The sequence below is a fragment of the Rutidosis leptorrhynchoides genome, chromosome 6 (genome assembly GCF_046630445.1).
Source record: "Rutidosis leptorrhynchoides isolate AG116_Rl617_1_P2 chromosome 6, CSIRO_AGI_Rlap_v1, whole genome shotgun sequence".
NCBI classification, from domain to species: domain Eukaryota; kingdom Viridiplantae; phylum Streptophyta; class Magnoliopsida; order Asterales; family Asteraceae; genus Rutidosis; species Rutidosis leptorrhynchoides.
In genome coordinates this window covers 187,304,019-187,319,636 of record NC_092338.1, presented here as the reverse complement: position 1 = coordinate 187,319,636, position 15,618 = coordinate 187,304,019, and positions in this window count along the sequence as shown.

The window sequence follows — 15,618 nt, the reverse complement described above, 5'->3', positions numbered from 1 at the left end:
AGACCCCACCCCTTTTTCTCCTGTCGAATTCTGTTAACCTACTTCTAAATCCACGAAACAATTACTGACTATTAATTGGGCTGGGAATCAAAATGTTGGATTGTTTGAATGAAATTTTGTGATCGGGCCACTAAAACGAAGATGAAAATAAACAGAAACTCGCAAGTCCATTAAGTTCATGTTGGGCCAAGGATACAACTTAGTTTGTTGAGCCAAATCAATTACAAATTATATAGATATTATTACGGGTTTATTAAAGTCTGGATAAGAATATAATCAGAAAAACGTGAATGGCTTGAAGGTTAGGGATGTTGTGTTTAACCGAGAGGTCTCGGGTTCGAGACCAAGCAGGAGCGTTAATTTTAGGATTTATTCATTAAGGTAGTTACTTTTGTTCTTATTATTATTATTATTATTATTATTATTAATTTATTTAAATTAGTATCATTTTATTAGAACTATTATTATTAAAAACAAGAGTATTATTAATATTATCACTGTTGCTATTAAAATGATTATTAGTATTGTTATTATTAAATTTATTTTCATAACAATCATTTTTTTACTAAAATTGTTATCTTGATATCACTAAAGCTATCATTTTTATTGTTACCAGTATTATCTATATTATTGTTATTATTAATTATATTTATAAAAAAAAAAAGTTTTTATGATGTTATTAAAGTCATAAGCATAAAAATGAAGATTATATATAAATATATATTTATTACATATAATTTAACTATATTAGTATTTCTATATATATAAAGTGAAAATATATAATGAAACTTATTACTTTATACATTACATCACTAATAATAATAATAATATATATATATATATATATATATATATATATATATATATATGTGTGTGTGTATTCGATTACAATTACGTGTGATAATATATATATACGAATGATATAGGTTCGTGAATCCGAGGCCAACTTTATAATTGATCAATGGTGCTATATGTATTTTTACTACAAAATACATTAGGTGAGTATATAGTCCCACTTTTAAACTCTAAATATTTCGGGATGAGAATACATGTATTTTATGTTTTACGTTATGGACACAAGTAACTGAAAAATATATTCTACGTTGAGTTGTACCACTGGCATACTTCCCTGTAGCTTGGTGACTAATATTTACAGCGGTATTGTAAACGCGAATCCTGTTGATAGATCTATCGGGCCTGACAACCCCAACCGGACTGGACGACCAGTATTCAACGGTTGCACAGTACTTCGTTTCGTGACTACACTTGGTACAGTGTAGTAAGATTTCATATTAAAGGGAATATGCGACGTGATTAATTGTTAAGTATGGTTACCAAGTGCTCAACCACTTAGAATATTTTTATTAAAATGTTTACATATGAAATCTTGTGGTCCATAGTTATAACGCTGCTAGCAACAAACCTATATATCTCACCAACTTTATGTTGACGTTTTAAAACATGTTATTCTCAGGTACGAATTAAGTCTTCCGCTGTGCATTTGCTCAATTTAAGGACATTACTTGGAGTCGACCATCGCAATGGGACCAAATGTTGAAGATATCGTCCGAATGGATAAGGACGGGTCTTTACAGATACCGCAGCATTATGGTGGCGTCGTCGATATGGAGATATCGAGAAAGGTACGGTTACTATTGATACTTGGGATGATTTTCTTACTGAACTTAAGAATCAATTCTACCCCAAGAATGCTCAAAAGGATGCGATGAGTCGTCTACGTAAATTACATCATTCCGGGACGATTCGGGAGTATATTAAAGAATTCACGAACCTTAGCCTGGAGGTCCCAGATATTCCCGATGATATTCTTCTCTTCTATTTTCTCGATGGTTTGCAACCTTGGGCTAAAACGGAGTTGGAGAGACGAGGAGTCCAAGACCTTGCCACCGCAATTGCTCAAGCGGAGGCACTAGTCGACCATGCTAATAGGAAAGATTCGTTCAAGTCAAAAGATAAGAAGGTGAGCCATGAGAAAGGTGGGGGAGATAAGCCCGCCCAATCAAGGAATGATAATACACGTAAGCCACCAACCGGGAATAACAAGAGCATAAAAACTTCTTACAAGAATGATGGATGTTTCATATGTGATGGACCGCATAGAGCCCGAGATTGTCCGAAGAAAGCTAGCCTTCATGCTATGGAAGCTCAAAAGGCGGGTTGTCAGGATGAGGAGCGGTGCATAGGATCAATGCATATCCTCAACGCAATCAAGGCCAAGACGGAGATACCCAAGGTAGTGGCTAAAGGACTCCAATTCGTAGATATTAACATTTGTGGAGATCGGGTACGAGCTTTGGTGGATACGGGAGCAACTCATAACTTTATCTCCACCGATGAAGCCAAAAGGCTAGGACTTAAGGAAACAAAAGAGAGTGGCATGATGAAGACGGTGAACACGAGTGCCAGGCCGATTAGTGGGGTGGCTAAAGACGTATATGTGAAGATTGGAGAATGGGAAGGAATGATTGATCTCTCAGTCGTGCCTATGGACGACTTCAAGTTGGTACTTGGGATGGAGTTCCTAGATAAGGTACGCGGTTTTCCTATGCCGTTTGCTAATTCACTGTGTATCTTGGATGGTGAGAAGACTTGTATGGTGTCAACCGAACGTGGAAGCAAGAGTGCATCCAAGTCAATTTCGGCCATGCAATTCAAGAAGGGGTACAACAAGAATGAGACATGCTATTTAGCGGTAGCAAAGCAAGAGACGGTTGAAGATAAGGGAAAACTAGAGGTACCCAAGGAAATTGAGAAGGTCCTTGATGAGTTCAAGGATGTCATGCCCAAGGAGTTACCAAAGAAGTTACCACCTAGAAGGGAGGTTGACCATGCGATTGAGTTGGAGCTAGGATCAAAACCACCTTCCAAAGTCCCATACCGAATGCCACCACCCGAGTTAGAGGAGTTGCGAAGACAACTCAAGGAGTTGCTGGATGCGGGATACATCCGACCATCAAAATCCCCGTATGGTGCTCCGGTACTATTTCAAAGAAAGAAGGATGGGTCCTTGCGGATGTGTATAGATTACCGGGCACTTAACAAGGTAACTATCAAGAACAAATACCCAATCCCACTTATTGCTGATTTGTTCGATCAACTTGGGAAGGCGAGATACTTCTCCAAGTTAGACTTGAGATCGGGATATTTTCATGTCCGAATTGCCGAAGGAGATGAGGCTAAGACCACATGCGTGACGAGGTATGGTGCTTATGAATTCCTAGTCATGCCCTTTGGTTTAACCAATGCCCCTGCCACATTTTGTACTTTGATGAACAAATTATTCCACCCGTTCCTCGACAAGTTTGTCGTGGTGTACTTAGATGACATAGTCGTATATAGCGACACCATGGAAGATCATGTGAGGCACTTGAAACAAGTTTTCCAAGTACTAAGGGATAATGAGTTGTATGTGAAACTAGAGAAATGCTCATTTGGATTAAAAGAGGTGGAATTTCTTGGACATCGAATAAAAGATGGGAAGTTGCTGATGGACGGGGCTAAGATCAAGGCAATCCAAGAGTGGGAGGCACCAACCAAGGTTACTGATTTACGATCTTTCCTTGGTTTAGTAAACTACTATCGTCGTTTTATCAAGGGATACTCGGCGAAAGCGGCTCCATTGACAGAATTGTTAAAGAAGAACAAAGCTTGGTTGTGGGATGAGACATGTCAAGCAGCATTTAAAGAGTTGAAAGGAGCTGTCATGGAAGAACCGGTGTTGAGACTTCCGGATGTGACCATTCCGTTCGAGTTACACACAGACGCATCGGACTTTGCTATTGGAGGAGTTCTAATGCAAGAGGGTCACCCGATCGCATTCGAAAGCCGGAAACTTAACGAGGCGGAAAGGAAGTACACTGTGCAGGAGAAGGAGATGACGGCGGTGGTTCATTATTTGAGGACATGGAGGCATTATCTTTTCGGATCAAGGTTCGTGATCAAGACGGATAATGTGGCAACGAGTTATTTTCAAACCCAAAAGAAGTTGAGTCCCAAACAAGCTCGTTGGCAAGACTTCTTAGCCGAATTTGACTATGTGTTGGAGTATAAGCCTGGGAAAGCCAATGTGGTAGCTGATGACCTAAGTCGTAAGGTGGAGTTTGCAGCGATCACAAAACCACAATTCTTCCTTCAAGATCGTATAAAGGAGGGATTAGAGCATGATTCTATAGCCAAAAACCTTGTTGGATTGGCTCGAGATGGGAAAACGCGAAGGTTTTGGCTCAAGGGTGATCTATTATTCACCAAAGGAGACCGGTTATATGTGCCTAGGTGGGGTGATCTTAGACGGACAATCTTGAAGGAGTGTCATGATTCAAAGTGGGCCGGTCATCCAGGTATCAAGAGGACACTGGCATTAGTAGAAGGCACTTATTATTGGCCAAGGATGGAAGACGACGTAGAGACGTACGTGCGGACATGCCTAATATGCCAACAAGACAAGATAGAGCAACGCCAACCAGGAGGACTATTACAGCCGCTACCTACACCGAAAGGACCATGGGAGAGTGTTTCCATGGACTTCATTACTTGCTTACCCAAGTCGGAAGGGTGTGGGAGTATTATAGTCGTGGTAGACCGGTTTTCTAAGTATGGTACCTTCATAGCCGCATCATCCGAAGTTACCGCGGATGAAACCGCAAAACTATTTTTCAAGAATGTGGTGAAGTATTGGGGGATACCACATGTGATAGTAAGTGATCGAGATCCGAGGTTCACAGGGCGTTTTTGGACAGAGTTGTTCAAGATCATGGGGACGGACTTGAATTTCTCCACGAGTTTTCATCCCCAAACGGACGGACAAACAGAAAGGGTGAATGCACTATTGGAGCTCTATCTTTGACACTATGTAAGTGCAAATCAACATGATTGGGCTAAGCTCCTTGATATTGCTCAGTTCTCTTATAACATGCAAAGGAGTGAGTCCACGGGGAAGAGTCCTTTTGAGTTGGTGACAGGACGCCAACCTTTGACCCCAAATGCTTTGGCCGCTTCATATGATGGAAGCAGCCCAGCCGCTTATAGAACAATGAAGGAGTGGCACGAACAAGCCGACTTGGCCCGAGCATCACTAGATAAGGCGGCCAAGAAAATGAAGAAATGGGCGGATGAGAAAAGGCGACATGTTGAGTTCAAAGTTGGGGACCAAGTGATGGTGAAGCTTTTACCTCAACAATTCAAAACATTTAGGAAGGTGCACAAAGGATTGATCCGGAGATATGAAGGCCCATTCCCAGTAATTGAACGTGTTGGGAACGTATCTTATCGAGTCCAACTACCGCCCAAGTTAAAGATTCATCCAGTCTTCCACGTAAGTTTTCTAAAACCTTATCATGGGGACGAGGAAGAACCAGAACGAGGAGTTTCCAAACGAGCACCAATGGCAGTTGCGACTTCGTTTGATCGTAAGGTGGAAGATATCTTGTTACATCGAACGGTACGAAGACGAGGTGTGCCGAGCTATAGAGAATACCTAGTTAAGTGGCGTAACTTACCCGATAGTGAAGCAAGCTGGGAGGCCGAAGACCTATTGTGGCAGTTCACAGACAAAATCAAGAAGTTTCACGAGGATCACACGACGAGGACATCGTGAGCTTAGGTGGGGGAGAATGTCACAATCCAACAATTTTATGGCCCAACCCACTAAGTTTATGGCCCAATATGTGAAAATCAAAGAAGGCCCAAGAACCTCATGGAAGTTCACTAGAACTTTCCCATAAGTTCTTCCATGGAATGGTATAGAATGTCCATGGAAATATCTAGATACATGAAGCTTCTAGTTCTTAGATCTTAGCCATCCATTGTATTTAATCCTAGCCATCCATTTTGTGATATGAGTAGTATAAATAGGGGTGGCCTCATTTGGCACACCACACCTCAAAACTCAAGTATTCTCTCTTGTAAAGCTTTCATAATCAATATAAGCATTTTCTTTAAATTTCCACTTGTTCTCTATTTTGTTCTCTTTTAGTCACTTGAATCATTGGAAGGTCCGAGCTAGGCTGACTTAGTAGAGACTAAGTGCCGCACGGTGAGCTTATCGAGATAAGTCTGTGACAACCTGCTCATTTACACACTTAGATGTGTGTTGAGCAGATGTACACCATGAAGCAATAACCTTCTTGAGGTCGTTTAGCTGGTTCCTAACATCTGCTGCCTCAACGTGAAGAGACTTTAGAGAAAAATTTTGTTTTTCCAGTTTTGAAATTTCATCCTTCAAGATATTAATTTCATCAGTTTTGCTTTTAAGTTTATCATTTAAAGATTTGTTATCATTTTTCAAAACTACTTCACGTTTACTGCCTCTACATAGATCAACTCTTAGGTAGTCAAACATTTCAGCTTTTTCATCATCAGTATAAGTTCAAAAATTATCAACCTTATACATCATTTCAGTTTTCCATTGAGGTGAATCCTTTTTCAGGTCAGCTTCTCTCATATCAGACATAAATGTACTACCATTATCATGCTCATCAAACTCCTCGACCTCCTTAGCCATCAAACACAGCTTTTTACTAGAAGCATAACCAGCATCATCATCATCATCATCAGTATCACTATCAGAAGATGAAGTAGAGTTGGTTTCATCCCAGTCATGTTGCTCAGCGACTAGAACCTTTTATAGCTTCTTTCCCTTCTTATCAGTCTTTACATTCTCCCTCATCTGAGCGTTCATAGCTTTGAACTTGTTCTTGTACTTATCAGCTTTTGAGAAAGAGTTAGCATGTGAGATTGAAGGTTTCTTGGACATGCATTCAGCAGCAAAATGTCCAACCTTCCCACAATTGTAACACTCATATTTAGGACCTTTGACTAATTTGTTATTATACCTAGCATTCAGCTTCTTACTCCCTTTGTATGACTTGCTGGTTCTATTACGATTGAACCTATTAAACTGCCTAGCCAGCAAAGCCATACCTTCAGCAAACCCTTCCACATCATTTTCATCATCACTGCTCTCTTAAGACCCAGTACCACTCTCTACATCATCTTCAGCTGACTCTTCTTCTGCTGTCAACTTTTGAACCAGTAATGCCTTTTGAGCTTTCTTTTTAGCAGCAGAAATAAGAGCAGTATCATCTGTTTTAGAAGATTTTGAAGTGGTGGGGCAGACTTAAAGTTTTCTTTCAAGTTTAGTTCAAGTTTAGCTTCTACCTTCTCATGGTTCCAAAGTGTACCATAGAGAGAAGACATGTTAAATTTATTTAAAGTCTGGGTGGTTCTTAGAGGGTCAGTCACAGGTTTCCATTTAGCAGACAGTGAGTCAATGAATTTGTTTACTTGTTCAAAATCAGAATATATGATTTTCAAAGTAAGCAGATCAGCAACTAAGGAGTTAAACCTAATGAAGGTTTGCTTAAGGGTCTCATTCTTATATGCAAAAAACATTTCATACTCTCTTTTCAAAGCAATAATCTTGTTCTGCCTAATCTCATCCATGCCTTCATAAGTAACATCTAGATAGTCTAACATATGCTTAGCATTCAGTTTTCCCTTAATCAGTTTGAACAGTTGGTTAGGTAAAGTTATAGCTAATAGGATTCTGATTTTAGGGTCAAGTTCAACACGACGTTTGTCCTCAGCATCCCATTTAGATGGAGTGAGAACAACCTCTCTGCAAGGAATGGCAGGAGTGTCAGCAGTAGCTGGAATACTATCAATAGTCTCAGTTGGGACAAATGAACCATCTGTGGTATTACCAGGCATGAGTGGGTCAATAGACTCCAGGTGAAGCATGAACCTTTCCTTCCAATTTTCATACTCATCTTCATCAAATTTGGGTGGTCTATTGGATGAGCCATTTTTAAGGTAAGCTGTATTTGATTATCAAGATATTAAATTATCAAGATATTAATTTATCAAGATATTAAATTATCAAGATATTAAATTATCAAGACTGAAGCTTTGATACCAGTTGTTGGTCCCTTGATAAACAACAGGAGTATTGTAGGGGGGGGGGTGAATACAATTTTTTTAATTAACTTGACAGTTAAACACAATTTAGTATTCAAGCATGTAATTTAAATAGAGTCAAAGGTAATTTTTCAACGATTTATTCTTTATTGATTAAATCACAAAGAATTACAACTATCCTTGGCGAAATGATGGTTGCTTGATACAGATTTTACCTAAGTATAGCTATGGAGGATATTCTAAGCTTTTACACGTATTGGACTCTAAATAAATAAACCCACACCACTAGTTGTTACAATAGTGGATACATCAATTTATACTAGTCCAATTATCCGTGTAATTGTTCTATTGTCCACTGGTACATAGGATGTCTGTACATGTGGGGACAACTGCATCAGAGAGCTTGCTCTCCTCTTTAATCTTTGGTAGCTATTTGCAGGAACACCCCAATTTGGTTTGGCACCACTATTTTTTTAAACAAATAGAATGTTGTGTTCCCTAAGCATTGACAAGGTATAACACATGTCTGCACATGTGTTAAACTTCTGCATTCCCACGTGGTCATGTAAGGTCACTTGTCAGCCGCCGACGTGTGTCCTTTTCTGTTCAACTTTGTCTTTGACTTCTGTTGAATAGTACGATTGATGTAGATAACTCAGGAAACCACTATGCTTGTAATGGAGCATAGCTTTCTTGTGTAGTAAGATGCATTCTAGCTATGGTGGTTCTTCATTGCTGAGTCACTTGATATTCTTGAATTGCTGAGTACACATCCTGTGCTAATTGAAGAATACTGTCTACCTTGTACTGGTAGACTAAGCAGCAAACTAAACACTCGACACAGCAATATCTGCTGTCTATACATAAACAAACTTGTGCTGGCTGCACATAACATTTTAGTGCAAATAAATTACAGTTTTTTCATAATTAAATCCTTAATTATTCTGGAGACTCAACAATCACTAATAAAAAGAAAATAAATACGTTCTTCTTTATTAATGAGTCATAAGTTTGACTCAACCCCATTTAAATTTTTCCTTAGTGGGGTTTAACTTCCCCCACACTTATTGGGCGACATATAAAATCGGTAGAAAATGTTTCACGAATTAGTAATGTTAACCAGTCATTAACATCTTGGGTTGAATATATGTAGTTCGGATGTTTTCCTTTCTCTTTTGGGTAGAACCCTGGTATAACCCTACTTTTAGAGTTCGTATCATACTTAAAATCTAACTGGGACACCCGAATGTACCCCTCAGTTATGCCAATATCAAATGGATCACTATAAATCATCTTCTCTATACTATATACCTTGTGATGCCCACTTGCATATGAATAATCATTTATCTCAACATCAGGAACCTCAATATGTGCAGTTATTCAACTATGATTTTCTTTAATGTTGTTAAAGTCAGCCTCTATCCTTAATTCTGCTAGTTAATCAGTCGTAGGCTTGTAACCATTAGCCATCAAAATAGCTAAAAAAATTTCTTCCTTATCCATAACAACCTCATCTATACCATTAAACGAGCAAGTTTGTAACTCGGGAAATTCTCCTAAAAGTTCAGAAAGTGGATCTAAATGAGTAGTTTTTTAACAACCGGTGAATCTATCCTTAACATTGCAGCACTTTCCACTAACCTAGTGTTTTCTAGCAATCCGTACACCTCAAAATTAAGATAACAATCATCTTCTTCTTCATCATCAGAAGAATCCCATTTGATCGGATGGAACTCATCATCGTCTTCGGTATTTGAAGGATCCCAATCTATGAGACGACCCGTCGTAATCCATAAGGACGAATACAATAACATATGATTATATCTCGAGGTATTTAACCTCTATATGATACGTTTTACAAACATTGCATTCGCTTTTAAAAGACAAACTTTCATTACATCGAAAGTTGACAGACATGCATACCATTTCATAATATATCCAACTATAATTGACTTAATAATAATCTTGATGAACTTAACGACTCGAATGCAACGTCTTTTGAAATATGTCATGAATGACTCCAAGTAATATCTCTAAAATGAGAAAATGCACAGCGGAAGATTTCTTTAATACATGAGAAAAAACATGCTTTCAAGTGTCAACCAAAAGGTTGGTGAGTTCATTAGTTTATCATAATCATTCATTTCCAATAATATAACAGACCACAAGATTTTCATTTTCATTTCTCATAAATATACATCTCATATCAGGCATTTAGCACTGCATAGAGATAAAAATCAATCATATGGATTGAACACCTGGTAATCAACATTCACAAGATGCATATAGAATATCCCCATCATTTCGGGACATCCTTCGGACATGATAAAGTTTGAAGTACTAAAGCATCCGCAACATAGATGGGGCTTGTTGGGCCCGATAGATCTATCTTTAGGATTCGCATCAATTAGGGTGTTTGTTCCCTAATTCTTAGATTACCAGACTAAAAGGGGCATATTCGATTTCGATCATTCAACCATATAATGTAGTTTCAATTACTTGTATCTATTTCGTAAAACAGTTATAAAAATAGTGCATGTATTCTCAGTCCCAAAAATATATATGGCAAAAGCATTTAAAAAGGGAGTAATGAAACTCACAATACAATATTTTGCAGTAAAAATGTGCATACGACTGAACTGAACAATGCAGATTTGGCCTCGAATTCACGAACCTATATCAAGTATATATATTAACACATATACTCGTAATCTAACAAATTTATATATAATATCTTAAATTATATATCTTATGTATTTAATTTGTATATATATATATATATATATATATATATATATATATATATATATATATATGTGTGTGTGTGTGTGTGTGTGTGTGTGTGTGTATGTGTGTGTGTGTGTGTGATTAGTATTATATTGAAAATCAATAATTTGTTATATGTAAATATTTATATAAATAATGTTAATATATAATTATAGGTAATATTATTATAAGTATAATCTTTATATATATAACATTTATTTGTTATAAAAATAATTATAATGATAAAAATGATATTAATAATTCATTTGGATTATATATAAGTTTTAATTTTAATTATTTTCATAATACTTATAATAATAAGAATAATTAATCATAATAATCATAATAATAATAATAATAATAATAATAATAATAATAATAATAATAATAATAATAATAATAATAATAATAATAATAATAATAATAATAATAATGGTAATAATAATAATAAAAATAATAATAGTAATAGAAAAAATAATGATAGTTTTAATAATAATGTTGATTTTAGCAATAATGATAATTATAATAATAAAAATGATAATTTTAATAAAAATGATACTTTTACTAATTTTAATAATAATGATACTTTTAATAATAATGATAATATTATTAATAATAAAAATAGTACTAATAATAATAATGTTAGTAATGATAATATTAACAATGTTTAATGATAATACAAATAATAATAATGATAATAATATAAATTATTTTAATTATAATAATAATAATCATGATATTGATATTAGTAGTAATAATAATAATAATTAACATAATAATAACGATAAATAACAATAATAATAATAATAATAATAATAATAATAATAATAATAATAATAATAATAATAATAATAATAATTCTACCTCAAAAATAAGGTTTCTAAAAAGAATTGTCACAGCCCGGACTTGAACCCGCGACCTCTCGCTAAACATAAACACCGCAGACCATTCCACCATCGGATTCTTTCTGTTTTTATTCATAGAATAAAACATGTATCCTATCGTCACTAATCATACTTCACGGCCCAACAACAAAATGAACCTCGGCCCAACAAATCAATATTTTGAAGCCCAATATACAAACCCATTTAAACATAAGTGATGATCCATTAACCCTAAACGTAAAACTGTAACCCAACTGTAACCCTCTCGTTTATCATTATCGACTATTACCATTAATCCTTATTATTTAACATCATCGACATCTATATCTTCATTACCCTAATCTATCATCACGTACATCTTCATTCTAATCAACAATAACAATTGTAGGTTATCGAATAGAAGTATTAGGTGTTCACGATGTAGGTGTTGGTTTGATGAAGGTGTTGGAATGGAATACTGATTCAGTAATGGTGCAGCAGTAATTTACGATGGTGATGGAATGTGGTTTATGGTGAACTGAAAAATAACTGAAACAAAATAGATGGTTGTTGTTTGATCATGAAAAGTAAAAGAGAAACCCAATTGAGTTTGGGTTCCTTTGACAATTTGAATGTCATAAACAGAAAATAAGTCGGTTTGTGTGGTGGTTAAGTGATTTTCAAATTTATAGTGTTTGAAGGTGATAAAGGTATGGTGTTTGGGTTTATAATCGAAACATATGACAGGAAGTAATACGGACCGATGGTTCTTGTTATGGTTGGGTTTGGTGATGATTGAGCTGTGATGGTTCACGATGGAATATAGAAAGGGAGAGAGAGGTGTAAGGTGGCTATGGTGGTTTGTTGTTCAACCAAAACAGAAAACAAAAGAGTACAACAGATGGCGAATGTTGGTGATGGAATTTGAACGGGAACAGTAGCAGTTTGGTATTAGCAGGTTAAAATAAAAGGAAGGGATGATATGGTGTCAGTAGTTTTGGGTTTTGATTTCGGTTATAAAACAGAAGAAGGAAGAGAGAGGGATGCGATATGGAGAGGGAGATGGTAGTAGTCACAATCAAAGTTTGCAGGTTTGGTGATGTATTTTGTGATCAAACAAGAAGATGGTTCTTGTGTTTTGTCATCGGTATGATGATAGTGGTGATCAATGATGGCTTGTGGTAGCGGTGATGGGTTGTTGATGGTGAGGATAGTTGTTCTCAGGTGTCGATCATGGTTGGCGATGGTGATCGAGTTTTACAAAAGAGAAATGGTGAGGTAGTGATAGTTCAAGTAATTCAAGCATGTATTTATATATACATATATATTGATACTTATATCTTGTGCAGAAAAGCAAAGCAATTGATGCAAGTAATGCAAGTATCTTATGTATATTAAATGTACATATAGGATTCAGTGGAGACAGAAAGCAAAATAGGGAACAGTAATTAAATAGTAATTCAAATTAGGTACAGTTTAGCAGCCTCAAATTTTGGAGGATTCTACCGACGGTTTTCTCGGACTATTATTTCATACTCCGTTGTAACCCAGTCGCGAATAAAAGTGTTCAGAAAAAATCCATATTTTTAAATTAATTATATTTATTTATTTTGGTTATTATTGAAACGACTCGTCCATATTACTATAAACGTGGTACGTTATTCATTGGTCCCATAGCGAGGTATTTGACCTCTATATGATACGTTTTAGAAAATATTGCATTCGTTTCAAAAAAAGCACACTATTATTATACATAATGCATGTTTTATACAATTGGGCGATTATTTAAGGAATAATCCCCATAATACATCGATTTTCAAATACTACACACGTGACATAACAGTCAAATATAATACATGACAAAGGTTTTATTGAATGCAACACTTTATTTAATTAAAAGCATGAGACTCCATGCACAACTTGCTCAGATAATGCAACAACGAAAGACTTTCTTAAGGACCTGAGAATAAACATGCTTAAACAGTCAACACAACGGTTGGTGAGATATATAGGTTTAGCATCGATATAAATATAGACCACAAGATTTCATAGTTATAAATATATGTACACTCGCAAGTGTATAAAAGCAATCTATAAGTTGTTGAGCGCTTCGGTAACCATACTTAACCATTAATATAGCATATTCCCTTTATTATGAAATCTCCCTACACTATACCAAGTGTAGTAAAAACGAAGTACTATGCAACCGTTTATGATACTAGAGCAACTAGCCCGGTTGGGGTTGTCAAACCCGATAGACCTATCAATAGGATTCGCGCTTACATGCTCTTACAACATGTAAATATTAGTTACCAAGCTATTAGGGAAAAATATGCAAAGTGGTATAACTCAACGTAGAATATATTTTAAGTACTTGTGTCCATGGCGTAAAACATAAAATGCATGTATTCTCATCCCAAAATATTTTTGGAGTTTAAAAATGGGACTATATACTCACGGTAGTAAAAGTATATTAATAATAAGTTTTTAACTTATTAAAAATATGGCCGTCGTCCTTGGATTCACGAACCTGCAACAAATATATATGTATATCAAAATGTAATACAACTATTATTCATATCATATCTTCAATCACATGTGATTGTTTAAGTTTATATTTTCAATCACGTGTGATTGTTTAAGTTGTCAAGTTAGTATTCCATAATTAGTAGTCCATAGTTAGTAGTCCACAGTTAGTAGTCCATAATTAGTAGTACATAGTATACACATGTTGTATAAGACTCAGTCATGACCCACAATACCGCTATTGTAGTTACACGTATTGTGTATGTGGTGTCTTTTGATTTATCCGACGTATTGTGTAACCATGACATGTTAGAATACATGTATAATACAAGAAAATTTAGCTAGTATATGGTTAGTATAGATTTTAATGAATTAATCCCGTAATCAAATTATCCATTTCTAACCAGTATTGTTTTGCCCATAATTTCTTCGTTATAAATACGTTTTGAGTGAATCAAATTGCTATGGTTTCATAACGAACTATAATTTGTGAAACTAAACTGAAAAAGTGGTGGTTTATAGTCAGAGTTACAAGTTATAATCCATATTTTAAAGAGGTAGTCATTTTCATCGAAAGAACGACATCTTGATGACCATTTTGAAAAACATACTTCAATTTTAAGTTTAACCATGATTTTTGGATATAGTATTATGTTCATATGAAATATCATTTTATCAGAAGAAAAACTTTTAAATCAAATATTATGATAGTTTTTAATTATCCAACCCAAAACAGTCCCCGGTTTTACTACGACGGCGTATGTTCGGTTTTACGGTGTTCTTCGTGTTTCCAAGTTTTAACTCATTAAGTTAGTTTATCATATAGATATAAAACATGTGTTAAGTTGTTTTTAAAAGTCAAGTTAGAAGGATTAAATTTGTTTGCGAACAAGTTTAGAATTAACTAAACTATGTTCCAGTTTATAAACTCTTATATAGATAGCTATAGACATATGAATTGAACAAGAGTTGAAGTAGAGTTTTTACCTCAAGTTTAGAATGTAAAGTTGCTGGAAAGAAGTAGTAGAACAAAACTTGAGAGAGTTCTTTCAAGTGTGTGTGAAAGTTGGAAGTAAAATTTAGAAAATGAATGTGTAAAAATGAGTTAGAAATGGTGCTTATTTATAGGCTTGAAAATTTGGTTTTTAGTGAAAATATCTAAGATAAGTTAAAATGTATTAAGTCATGGATGACATATTAAATTTATTAGGTCATGGATGACATATTACACAAATAATTGCAGATTTCTATTGGTATATACCAATAGTAAATACTTCTAGAAGCTGTGTATAATACGGGTAAAAATGCCGTATGAATGCGAGTAGAATTCTTGCGGAAATTGAACGAAAATACGAGTATAGATATCCGTTATATGTATTGGTATATTATAAAGTGTATTTAATACTTGTAAGGATGTATTTACACTCGTAATACATTATATGTAAATACATTTTAACATAAGTTAATTACGTCGTTTAAATAGTAACATATATATTGTTCAAAAACTCTTTAAATTAGTAGTATGAAA